This window comes from Triticum aestivum, chromosome 3A (genome assembly GCF_018294505.1).
Source record: "Triticum aestivum cultivar Chinese Spring chromosome 3A, IWGSC CS RefSeq v2.1, whole genome shotgun sequence".
Taxonomy (NCBI): domain Eukaryota; kingdom Viridiplantae; phylum Streptophyta; class Magnoliopsida; order Poales; family Poaceae; genus Triticum; species Triticum aestivum.
Window position 1 is genome coordinate 426,026,349 of NC_057800.1, and position 13,380 is coordinate 426,039,728.

Below are 13,380 nucleotides of genomic sequence, written 5' to 3' on the forward strand. Positions count from 1 at the left end.
GGAGGAAGTGGGGAAGAAATACTACCCTGTCATGGGGCCTTGGGGTGGGGAGAAGCTGCCCCTCCTCAGGAAGCCGGTGCATGATGTCTTTGGACAGGTATCTGGCCTTCCTTAGCTTTTTGACATGGCCCTCCATGACGGAGGAGACCATCCACTTGCCTCCCGCTCCGGACATTCTTGGAGAAGGTTGAGGTAGGAAGTGCGGGCTTGGGCGCTGGAGCTCGGGTGCGCAAAAGATGGATAGGAAAAGGAGGAAGAAGGCGTAGGTAAAAAGGTGGATCCTTATCCCCTTATATGGGCGGATGCGACTGTGCGTCCCCACCAGCCTAGTAAAACTTGCTTGCCTCCCAAGCGACGTGATAAATGGCGCAGTTGGGTTACGCACGTCCATATTGATGAGAATCCCGTAAATGGGGGACACGATCTCTGCTTTGACAAGACGTGCCAAGGAAACCGCCTCGCAAAACACGCTGAGGTGGAAAAGTGAAAACGATTCGAATAAAGGCTTGGCCGTAGTGTGATGTCACGCTGCGGAATACGTCAGTAGATTAGATTTGTGTAATATTATTCTCTCTATGGCAATACGTGGAAACTTATTTTGCAGAGCCGGACACTACTCTTGGTGTTTACAAACTTTTATGAAGAATTTGGAGGAGGAACCCGCCTTGCAATGCCGAAGACAATCTACGCGCCGGACTCGTCGTCATTGAAGCCTGGTTCAGGGGCTACTGAGGGAGTCCTGGACTATGCCTTCAGCCGGACTATACCTTCAGCCGGACTATACCTTCAGCCGGACTCCTGGACTATGCCTTCAGCCGGACTCCTGGACTATGAAGATACAAGATTGAATACTTCGTCCCGTGTCCAGATGGGACTTTCCTTGGCGTGGAAGGCAAGCTTGGCGATGCGGATATTCAAGATCTCCTACCATTGTAACCGACTTTGTGTAACCCTAACCCTCTTCGGTGTCTATATAAACCGGAGGGTTTTAGTCCGTAGGACAACTTCATCATACAACAATCATACCATAGGCTAGCTTCTAGGGTTTAGCCTCCTTGATCTCATGGTAGATCTACTCTTGTACTACCCATATCATCAATATTAATCAAGCAGGACGTAGGGTTTTACCTCCATCAAGAGGGCCCGAACCTGGGTAAAACATCGTGTTCCTTGCCTCCTGTTACCATCCGGCCTAGACGCATAGTTCGGGACCCCCTACCCGAGATCCGCCGGTTTTGACACCGACACTCTCTCTCTCTCTCGTGTTCTTGCTCCTGGACCCGTGGATTTCGATCTCTTTGCTCGAAGCTCCGTTTCCGAAACTGTTTCGTTTGATAGTTGCTTGGTATGTGACTCCTCTGTTGGTCCAATTAGTTTTTGCTTTAGTGGTTTGTATTTTGAGTAATTAGCTATTCTTGGTGCTGCTATAGATGAGCTTGCAGGTTGAATTCTTAGAGTTCTAAGTAGTTTGAATGCTTAATATGGCCTCTATGCATCCTTATGAGTAGTTGATTTCAATCTTGTAAAGTTATGTTAACAAATTTTTGTGACCCAAAAATTTTCAGAAAATTGTACGTGAATATGATGAACCTCTTTGGAAGGATTTCTTCGAGGAGGAGATCCTCGGAGGCATCTTCTAGTAGCATCTCTACTCGACGGTCTTATGTTGAACCAAGTGAAAGTTCCATACGAGATGCCGCCACCAAAACATGCTTATGGCCATGAAACGATTATATGGTGCGTGTGGGCATTAAGGAAGAACACGAGAAATATGTTCACAATGACGAGATCGGTCCCTACATTTCAGATAAGTGCAACCAACACCTCACTCGCACTGAATCATTTACCAAAGGATTTAAATTCCATCCCCGCGAGTCTAGGGTGTCATTTAGACTGTATGAAAATCCATTCGCCATATCTCTAGAGAGATTTGCCTACTGCTGCAAAATCCCATTCTGGGGTTCGCTTGACGAACCACTAACATCCGAGTTTGAGATATTCTTGACTAGTCTTTGCTATGGTGAGACTAGGGGAGTGACGCAAGGTAGAATAATGAGCACTCATTTTCCCTCAATCCAGTATTTTGCTTTATTTAATGGAAAATGTATTGTAGGTAAACAAGATTGTAGTACACTTTGTGCTCCAGACTTGAGCCTCATATGCACCGCTCTCACCGGTGACAAAAGTTACAACCTTGGAGCTATTATTGCACGTAGATTGCAACATAACGCTGGTAGTGGATATGTTTGTTGGGGAACGTAGTAATTCCAAAAAAATTCCTACGCACACACAAGATCATGGTGATGCATAGCAACGAGAGGGGAGAGTGTCGTCTACGTACCCTCGTAGACCATAAGAAGAAGTGTTATGATAGCGCGGTTGATGTAGTTGTACGTCTTCACGATCGACAGATCCTCAGTACCGAACGTACGGCACCTTCGTGTTCAACACACGTTCAGCTGGGTGACGTCCCACGAACTCACGATCCAGTAGAGCTTCCGGGAGAACTTCGTCAGGACGATGGCGTGGTGACGGTGTTGATGAAGCTACCAACGCAGGGCTTCGCCTAAGCACCGCTAAGATATGACCGAGGTGGATTATGGTGGAGGGGGGCATCGCACACGGCTAAGAGATCAATGATCAATTGATGTGTCTCCAAGGGGTGCCCCCTCCCCGTATATAAAGGAGTGGAGGAGGGGGAGGGGTCGGCCTCCTATGGCGCGCCCCATGAGGAGTCCTACTCCCACCAGGAGTAGGACTCCCCCCTTCCAAGTAGTAGTAGGAGAGGAGAAGGAAGGGAGAGAAGGAGAGAAGGAAAGGGGGCGCCCCCCCCCTCCTTGTCCAATTTGGACTAGAGGGGGATGGGGCGCGCGGCTGCCCTGGCCGCTCCTCCTCTTCTCCCACTAGGTCCCATTAGGCCCAATATACTCCCCGGGGGGTCCCAGTAACCCCCCCGGTACTCCGGTATATGTCCGAAACCTCCCAAAACACTTCCGGTGTCCGAACATAGTCGTCCAATATATCAATCTTTACGTCTCGACCATTTAGAGACTCCTCGTCATGTTCGTGATTATATCCGGGACTCCGAACTACCTTCGGTACATCAAAACACAAAAACTCATAATACCAATCGTCACAGAACTTTAAGCGTGCGGACCATACGGGTTCGAGAACTATGTAGACATGACCGAGATACGTATCCGTTGAATAACCAATAGCGGAACCTAGATGCTAATATTGGTTCCTACATATTCTACGAAGATCTTTATCAGTCAAACCGCATAACAACATACGTTGTTCCCTTTGTCATCGGTATGTTACTTTCCCGAGATTCGATCGTCGGTATCTCAATACCTAGTTCAATCTTGTTACCAGCAAGTGTCTTTACTCGTTCCGCAATGCATCATCCCGTAACTAACTCATTAGTCAAATTGCTTGCAAGGCTTGTAGTGATGTGCATTACCTGGAGGGCCCAGAGATACCTCTCCGACAATCGGAGTGACAAATCCTATTCTCGATCTATGCCAACTCAACGAACACCATCGGAGACACCTGTAGAGCACCTTTATAATCACCTAGTTACTTGTGACGTTTGGTAGCACACAAAGTGTTCTTCCGATAATCGGGAGTTGCGTAATCTAATAGTCATAGGAACATGTATAAGTCATGAAGAAAGCAATAGAGTAAACTAAACGATCAAGTGCTAAGCTAATGGAATGGGTCATGTCAATCACATCATTCTCCTAATGATGTGATCCCGTTAATCAAATGACAACTCATGTCTATGGCTAGGAAACTCAACCATCTTTGATCAACGAGCTAGTTAAGTAGAGGCACACTAGTGACACTATGTTTGTCTATGTATTCACACATGTATTATGTTTCTGGTTAATACAATTCTAGCATGAATAATAAACATTTATCATGATATGAGGAAATAAATAATAACTTTATTATTGCCTCTAGGGCATATTTCCTTCAGTATCCCACTTGCACTAGAGTCAATAATCTAGATTACATAGTAATGATTCTAACACCCATGGAGTCTTAGTGTTGATCATGTTTTGCTCATGGAAGAGGCTTAGTCAACGGGTCTGCAACATTCAGATCCGTATGTATCTTGCAAATCTCTATGTCTCCCACCTGGACTTGATCCCGGATGGAATTGAAACGTCTTTTGATGTGTTTGGTTCTCTTGTGAAACCTGGATTTCTTTGCTAAGGCAATTGCTCCAGTGTTGTCACAAAAGATTGTCATTGGACCCGATGCACTGGGTATTCCACCTAGATTGGATATGAACTCCTTCATCCAGACTCCTTCATTTGCTGCTTCCGAAGCAGCTATGTACTCCGCTTCACACGTAGATCCCGCCATGACGCTTTGTTTAGAACTGCTCCAACTAACAGCTCCACCGTTCAATATAAACACGTATCCGATTTGCGATTTAGAATCATCCGGATCAGTGTCAAAGCTTGTATCGACGTAACTATTTACGACGAGCTCTTTGTCACCTCCATAAAGGAGAAACATATCCTTAGTCCTTTTCAAGTATTTCAGGATGTTCTTGACCGTTGTCTAGTGATCCACTCCTGGATTACTTTGGTACCTCCCTACTAAACTAATAGCAAGGCACACATCAGGTGTGGTACACAGCATTGCATACATGAAAGAGCCTATGGCTGAAGCATAGGGAACACTTTTTATTTTCTCTCTATCTTCTGCAGTGGTCGGGCATTAAGTATTACTCAACTTCACACCTTGTAACACAGGCAAGAACCCTTTCTTTGCTTGATCTATTTTGAACTTCTTCAAAACTTTATCAAGGTATGTGCTTTGTGAAAGCCCAATTAAGCGTCTTGATTTATCTCTATAGATCTTGATGCCCAATATATAAGCAGCTTCTCCGAGGTCTTTCATTGAAAAACTCTTATTCACGTATCCTTTTATGCTATCCAGAAATTCTATATCATTTCCAATCAAAAATATGTCATCCACATATAATATTAGAAATGCTACAGAGCTCCCACTCACTTTCTTGTAAATATAGGTTTCTCCAAAAGTCTGTATAAAACCATATGCTTTGATCACACTATCAAAATGTTTATTCCAACTCCGAGAGGCTTACACCAGTCCATAAATGGATCGCTGGAGCTTGCACACTTTGTTATTACCCTTTGGATCGACAAAACCTTCTGGTTGCATCATATACAACTCTTCTTCCAGAAATCCATTCAGGAATGCAGTTTTGACATCCATTTGCCAAATTTCATAATCATAAAATGTGGCAATTGCTAACATGATTCAGGAAGACTTAAGCATCGCTACGGGTGAGAAAGTCTCATCGTAGTCAACCCCTTGAACTTGTCGAAAACCTTTCGCAACAAGTCGAGCTTTGTAGACAGTTACATTACCGTCAGCGTCAGTCTTCTTCTTGAAGATCCATTTATTCTCGATGGCTTGCCGATCGTCGGGCAAGTCAACCAAAGTCCACACTTTGTTCTCATACATGGATCCCATCTCAGGTTTCATGGCCTCAAGCCATTTTGCGGAATCTGGGCTCACCATCGCTTCTTCATAGTTCATAGGTTCATCATGGTCAAGTAACATGACTTCTAGAATCGTATTACCGTACCACTCTGGTGTGGATCTTACTCTGGTTGATCTACAAGGTTCCGTAGTAACTTGATCTGAAGTTTCATGATCATCATCATTAGCTTCCTCACTAATTGGTGTAGGTGTCACAGGAACCGGTTTATGTGATGAACTACTTTCCAATAAGGGAGCAGGTATAGTTACCTCATCAAGTTCTACTTTCCTCCCACTCACTTCTTTCGAGAGAAACTCCTTCTCTAGAAAGGATCCATTCTTAGCAACAAATGTCTTGCCTTCGGATCTGTGATAGAAGGTGTACCCAATAGTTTCCTTTGGGTATCCTATGAATACACATTTCTCCGATTTGGGTTCGAGCTTATCAGGTTGAAGCTTTTTCACATAAGCATCGCAGCCCCAAACTTTAAGAAACGACAACTTTGGTTTCTTGTCAAACCACAGTTCATAAGGCGTCGTCTCAATGAATTTTGATGGAGCCCTATTTAACGTGAATGCAGCCGTCTCTAAAGCATAACCCCAAAACGATAGCGGTAAATCAATAAGAGACATCATAGATCGCACCATATCTAGTAAAGTACGATTACGACGTTCGGACACACCATTACGCTGTGGTGTTCCGGGTGCCGTGAGTTGCGAAACTATTCTGCATTGTTTCAAATGTAGACTAAACTCGTAACTCAAATATTCTCCTCCACGATCAGATCGTAGAAACTTTATTTTCTTGTTACGATGATTTTCTACTTCACTCTAAAATTCTTTGAACTTTTCAAATGTTTCAGACTTATGTTTCATTAAGTAGATATACCCATATCTGCTCAAATCATCTGTGAAGGTGACAAAATAACGATACCCGCCGTGAGCCTCAATATTCATTGGACCACATACATCAGTATGTATGATTTCCAATAAATCTGTTGCTCGCTCCATTGTTCCAGAGAATAGCATTTTAGTCATCTTGCCCATGAGGCATGGTCCGCAAGTACCAAGTGATTCATAATCAAGTGATTCCAGAAGTCCATTAGTATGGAGTTTCTTCATGCGCTTTACACCAATATGACCTACACGGCAGTGCCACAAATAAGTTGCACTATCATTATCAACTCTGCATCTTTTGGCTTCAACATTATGAATATGTGTATTACTACTATCGAGATTCAACACAAATAGACCACTCTTCAACGGTGCATGACCATAAAAGATATTACTCATATAAATAGAACAACCATTATTCTCATATTTAAATGAATAACCATCTCACATCAAACAAGATCCAGATATAATGTTCATGCTTAACGCTGGCACCAAATAACAATTATTCAGGTCTAAAATTAATCTCGAAGGTAGATGTAGAGGTATCATGCCCACGGCGATCACATCGACTTTGGAACTATTTCCCACACGCATCGTCACCTCGTCCTTAGCTAATCTTCGCTCAATCCATAGACCCTGTTTCGAGTTGCAAATATTAGCAACATAACCAGTATCAAATACCCAGGTGCTACTGCGAGCTCTAGTAAGGTACACATCAATAACATGTATATCACATATACCTTTGTTCACCTTGCCATCCTTCTTATCCGCCAAATACTTGGGGCAGTTCCGCTTCCGGTGACTAGTCCATTTGCAGTAGAAGCACTCAGTCTCGGGCTTAGGTCCAGACTTGGGTTTCTTCTCCTGAGCAGTAACTTGTTTGCCGTTCTCTTTGAAGTTCCCCTTCTTCTTCCCTTTACCCTTTTTCTTGAAACTGGTGGTCTTGTTGACCATCAACACTTGATGCTCCTTCTTGATTTCTACCTCCGCAGCCTTTAGCATTGCGAAGAGCTCCGGAATTGTCTTATCCATCCCTTGCATATTATAGTTCATCACGAAGCTCTTGTAGCTTGGTGGAAGTGATTGAAGAATTCTGTTAATGACACTATCATCCGGAAGATTAACTCCCAGTTGAATCAAGTGATTGCAGTACCTAGACATTCTGAGTATATGTTCACTGACAAAACTATTCTCCTCCATCTTGCAGCTGTAGAACTTATTGGAGACTTCATATCTCTCAATCCGGGCATTTGCTTGAAATATCAACTTCAACTCCTGGAACATCTCATATGCTCCATGATGTTCAAAACGTCGTTGAAGTCCCTGTTCTAAGCCATAAAGCATGGCACACTGAACTATTGAGTAGTCATCAACGCGCGACTGCCAGGCATTCACAATGTCTGCAGTTGCCGGCGCAGGTGGTACACCTAGCGGTGCTTCCGGGACGTAATTCTTCTGTGCAACAATGAGGATAATCCTCAAGTTATGGACCCAGTCCGTGTAATTGCTACCATCATCTTTCAACTTTGCTTTCTCAAGTAACACATTAAAATTCAATGGAACAATAGCACGGGCCATCTATCTACAACAACATAGACAAGCAAAATACTATCAGGTACTAAGTTCATGATAAATTTAAGTTCAATTAATCATATTACTTAATAACTCCCACTTAGATAGACATCCCTCTAATCATATAAGTGATCACGTGATCCGAATCAACTAAACCATAACCAATCATCACGTGAAATGGAGTAGTTTTCAATGGTGAACATCACTATGTTCATCATATCTACTATATGATTCACGCTCGACCTTTCGGTCTCAGTGTTCTGAGGCCATATCTGTATATGCTAGGCTTGCCAAGTTTAACGCGAGTATTCTGCGCGTGCAAAACTGGCTTGCACCCGTTGTATAAGAACGTTGAGCTTATCACACCCGATCATCACGTGGTGTCTCGGCACGACGAACTTTTGCAACGGTGCATACTCAGGGAGAACACGTGTACCTTGAAATTTTTAGTGAGAGATCATCTTATAATGCTACCGTCAATCAAAGCAGAATAAGATGCATAAAGGATAAACATCACATGCAATCAATATAAGTGATATGATATGGCCATCATCATCTTGTGCCTTTGATCTCCATCTCCAAAGCACAGTCATGATCACCATTGTCACCGGTGCGACACCTTGATCTCCATCGTAGCATCGTTGTCGTCTCGCCAACTATTGCTTCTACGACTACCGCTACCGCTTAGTGATAAAGTAAAGCAATTACATGGCGATTGCATTTCATATAATAAAGCGACAACCATATGCCTCCTGCCAGTTGCCGATAACTCCGTTACAAAACATGATCATCTCATACAATAAAATATATCATCATGCCTTGACCATATCACATCACAACATGCCCTGCAAAAACAAGTTAGACGTCCTCTACTTTGTTGTTTTGCAAGTTTTACGTGGCTGCTACAGGCTGAGCAAGAACCGTTCTTACCTACGCATCAAAACCACAACGATAGTTCGTCAAGTTAGTGTTGTTTTAACCTTCAACAAGGACCGGGTGTAGTCACACTCGGTTCAACTATAGTTGGAGAAACTGACACCCGCCAGCCACCTGTGTGCAAAGCACGTCGGTAGAACCAGTCTCACGTAAGCGTACGCGTAATGTCGGTCCGGGCCGCTTCATCCAACAATACCGCCGAACCAAAGTATGACATGCTGGTAAGCAGTATAACTTGTATCGCCCACAACTCACTTGTGTTCTACTCGTGCATATAACATCTACGCATAAACCTGGCTCGGATGCCACTGTTGGGGAACGTAGTAATTCCAAAAAAATCCTACGCACACGCAAGATCATGGTGATGCATAGCAACGAGAGGGGAGAGTGTCATCTACGTACCCTCGTAGACCGTAAGCGGAAGCGTTATGACAACTGATACGTTTCTGTTGTATCTATAATTTTTTATTGTTGCATGCCAATATTCTATAACTTTCATATACTTTTGGCAACTTTTTATACTATTTTTGGGACTAACATATTGATCCAGTGCCCAGTGCCAGTTCCTGTTTGTTGCATGTTTTTTGTTTCGTAGAAAATCCATATCAAACAGAGTCCAAACGGGGTAAAACGGACGGAGATTTTTTTTGGAATATATGTGATTTTTGGGAAGTGAAATCAACGTGAGACGATGCTCGAGGGGCCCACGAGGCAGGGGGTGCCCCCTGACCCTTGTGGCCACCCTGTAAGGCGGTCGGTGCCCTTCTTTCGCGGCAAGAAAGCTAATATCCAGATAGAGATCATGTTAAAATTTCAGCCCAATCGGAGTTACGGATCTCCAGGAATATAAGAAACGGTGAAAGGGAAGAATCTGAGAATGCAGAAACAGAGAGAGACAGAGAGACAGATCCAATCTTGGAGGGGCTCTCGCCCCTCCCAAGCCATGGAGGCCATGGACCAGAGGGGAAACCCTTCTCCCATCTAGGGAGGAGGTCAAGGAAGAAGAAGGAGGAGGGGGGCTCTCTCCCCCTCGCTTCCGGTGGCACCGGAGTGCCACCGGGGGCCACCATCATCACCGCAATCTTCACCAACAACTTCACCGCCATCATCACCAACTCTTCCCCCCTCTATGCAGCGGTCTAACCTCTCTCTTACCCGTTGTAATCTCTACTTAAACATGGTGCTCAACGCTATATATTATTTCCCAATGATGTATGGCTATCCTATGATGTTTGAGTAGATCCGTTTTGTCCTATGGGCTATTTGATGATCAAGATTGATTTGAGTTGCATGTTTTATTATTGGTGCTGTCCTATGGTGCTCTCCGTGTCGTGCAAGCGTGAGGGATCCCCGCTGTAGGGTCTTGCAATACATTCATGATTCGCTTATAGTGGCTTGCGTGAGTGACTGAAACACAAACCCGAGTAAGGGGGTTGTTGCGTATGGGATAAAGAGGGCTTGATGCTTTAATGCTATGGTTGGGTTTTACCTTAATGATCTTTAGTAGTTGTGGATGCTTGCTAGAGTTCCAATCATAAGTGCATATGATCCAAGTAGAGAAAGTATGTTGGCTTATGCCTCTCCCTCATATAAAATTGCAATAATGATTACCGGTCTAGTTATCGATTGCCTAGGGACAAATAACTTTCTCGTAACAACAAGCTCTTTACTAAAACTAACTTAGTTGTGTCTTTATCTAAACAGCCCCTAGATTTTTATTTACCTGCTCTTTATTATCTTGCAAACCTATCCAACAACACCTACAAAGTACTTCTAGTTTCATACTTGTTCTAGGAAAAGCGAACATCAAGCGTGCGTAGAGTTGTATCGGTAGTCGATAGAACTTGAGGGAATATTTGTTCTGCCTTTAGCTCCTCATTGGGTTCGACACTCTTACTTATTGAAAACTGTTGTGATCCCCTATACTTGTGGGTTATCAACAACGCGGTTGATGTAGTCGTACGTCTTCACGATCAACTAATTCTCAGTACCGAACATACGGCACCTCCGTGTTCAGCACACGTTCAGCTCGGTGACATATCGTGAACTCACGATCCAGTAGAGCTTCCGGGAAGAGCTTCATCAGCATGACGGCGTGGTGACGGTGTTGATGAAGCTACCGACACAGGGCTTCACCTAAGCACCGCTACGATATGACCGAGGTGGATTATGGTGGAGGGGGGCACCGCACACGGCTAAGAGATCAATGATCAATTGTTGTGTCTCCAAGGGGTACCTCCCTCCCCGTATATAAAGGAGTGGAGGAGGGGGAGGGGGCCGGCCTCCTATGGTGCGCCCCATGAGGAGTCCTACTCCCACCGGGAGTAGGACTCCCCCCTTCCAAGTAGGAGTAGGAGAGGAGAAGGAAGGGAGAGAAGGAGAGAAGGAAAGGGGGCACCGCCCCCCTCCTTATCCAATTAGGACTAGAGGGGGATGGGGCGCGCGGCTGCCCTGGCTCCCCTCCTCTTCTCCCACTAGGGCCTATTAGGGGGGTTCCGGTAACCCCCCCCCCCCCCCCGGTACTCCGGTATATGTCTGAAACCTCCCGAAACACTTCCGGTGTCCGAACATAGTCGTCCAATATATCGATCTTTACGTCTCGACCATTTCGAGACTCCTTGTCATGTTCGTGATCATATCCGGGACTCTGAACTACCTTTGATACATCAAAACACAAAAACTCATAACACCGATCGTCACAGAACTTTAAGCGTGCGGACCCTATGGGTTCGATAACTATGTAGACATGACCGAGACATGTCTCCAGTCAATAACCAATAGCGGAACCTGGATGCTCATATTGGTTCCTACATATTCTACGAAGATCTTTATCGGTCAAACCGCATAACAACATATGGTGTGCCCTTTGTCATCGGTATGTTACTTGCCCGAGATTCAATCGTCGGTATCTCAATACCTAGTTCAATCTCATTACCAGCAAGTCTCTTTACTCTTTCCGCAATGCATCATCCTGTAACTAACTCATTAGTCACATTGCTTGCAAGGCTTGTGGTTGTAACATCCCAAATTTTCAATTTGGAATGTTATACATTAGATCATCATTGCATATCATGTTTTATTGCATTTTGGTTGATCCTAGAAATTCTACGCAACTCAAGGACCTACGGAGAGAGTTGGGGATTTCGTCATTTTCATATTTGAGTTTTACTCGAATTTTGAAAAGAGGATCATTTGATTTTAATTATTTTCTCTGAAATATTTCTTTTATTAAAAATTAAAGAGAGAGGATAAAATGACTTCCTCAAAATAAAGAAATATCAGAGATTTAATATTAAAATCAAATAAGATTTTATTCGGAGTTTTATCACTATTTTATTTGAATTAGGAAAAAATATGCGTTTTTCAAAATTGCATTTTAGGACCAAATAAATGTTCACCTTGTCCGGCTTATTTTTAGAAGACGGGGAAAATTGACTTCGGGATTTTTGGAGTCCGTTTAGTATTTCTTTTCTTTATTTTTCTGCACGTCAAAATTATTTAAAAAAAGTCAAACCGACTTAGGGCCGTTTTCGGCCAGGACTCTTCGGGCCGGCCCCTTTAAAGCCGCACCCCCGCAGCCTATTAGCCCCGCCACCCCAAACCCTAACCCTAAGTTGCCCGCCCCGCCGTCGCTGCTGCCACGCCGCGCCGCTGCCCCGCGCCACCGAGCCACCACGCCGCCGACCCGCCGGCTCGCCGGAGCCGCCGCCGCCGACCCGCCACCCGTCGCCGGACTTGCCGGAGGTAGCGCCGACGCCACCGGTTTTCTTCGGAAAACCGCACAGTTTTTTTAGATCCGCGGTCTTTTTAGATCGGTTTTTCGGTTTAGTTATTTAGCGAGCATTCGTCCGTACGTTCGTTTTTACGAACGGTTTTCACCGTTTAGCCGCAGGCAGCGAACATTCCTTCATTAGCCTGTTCGTCAGTTTTCTTTTCTCGGATTTTCCGCGATTATTTTCCATCCCGATTTCTGATCCGATTTTCGTTCTAGTATAACTTTTCGCTCGTTTATCGGAATCAGGCGATTCAAGCGCCTACAGTTTCGTCTCCAAACCCTCTTTCTCTTTAACCAACTTAAACAAGTTTTTGCTACTGTAAAATTTGACCTTAGTCCAGATTAGTAAATGAAGCTTGTTTCTCTCGCCGTTTGAGTTTTGTTGCTTCGTTTGATTTGATTCTTTTTGCAAACTGGAGTTCTTAAGTTGAACTTTCTGGTTAGATCTCTTATTTGAGTTTTACCTGAGATTTTGCTTGATTGCTTATTGTATGTTTGTTTGATTGTGATAGAGTACCCGTAGTGCGAAGCGTGCTACATCGAGTCTCTAGGTTTCGCGGATCATCAGCAAGGCAAGTAACACTTTGATCATACCTCTTACTACCCAGTTTTCATTGCATTAGATCAACCCTCAAACATTGCATGGTTAGGATCTGAATTAAATTGTGGGGTTTGGG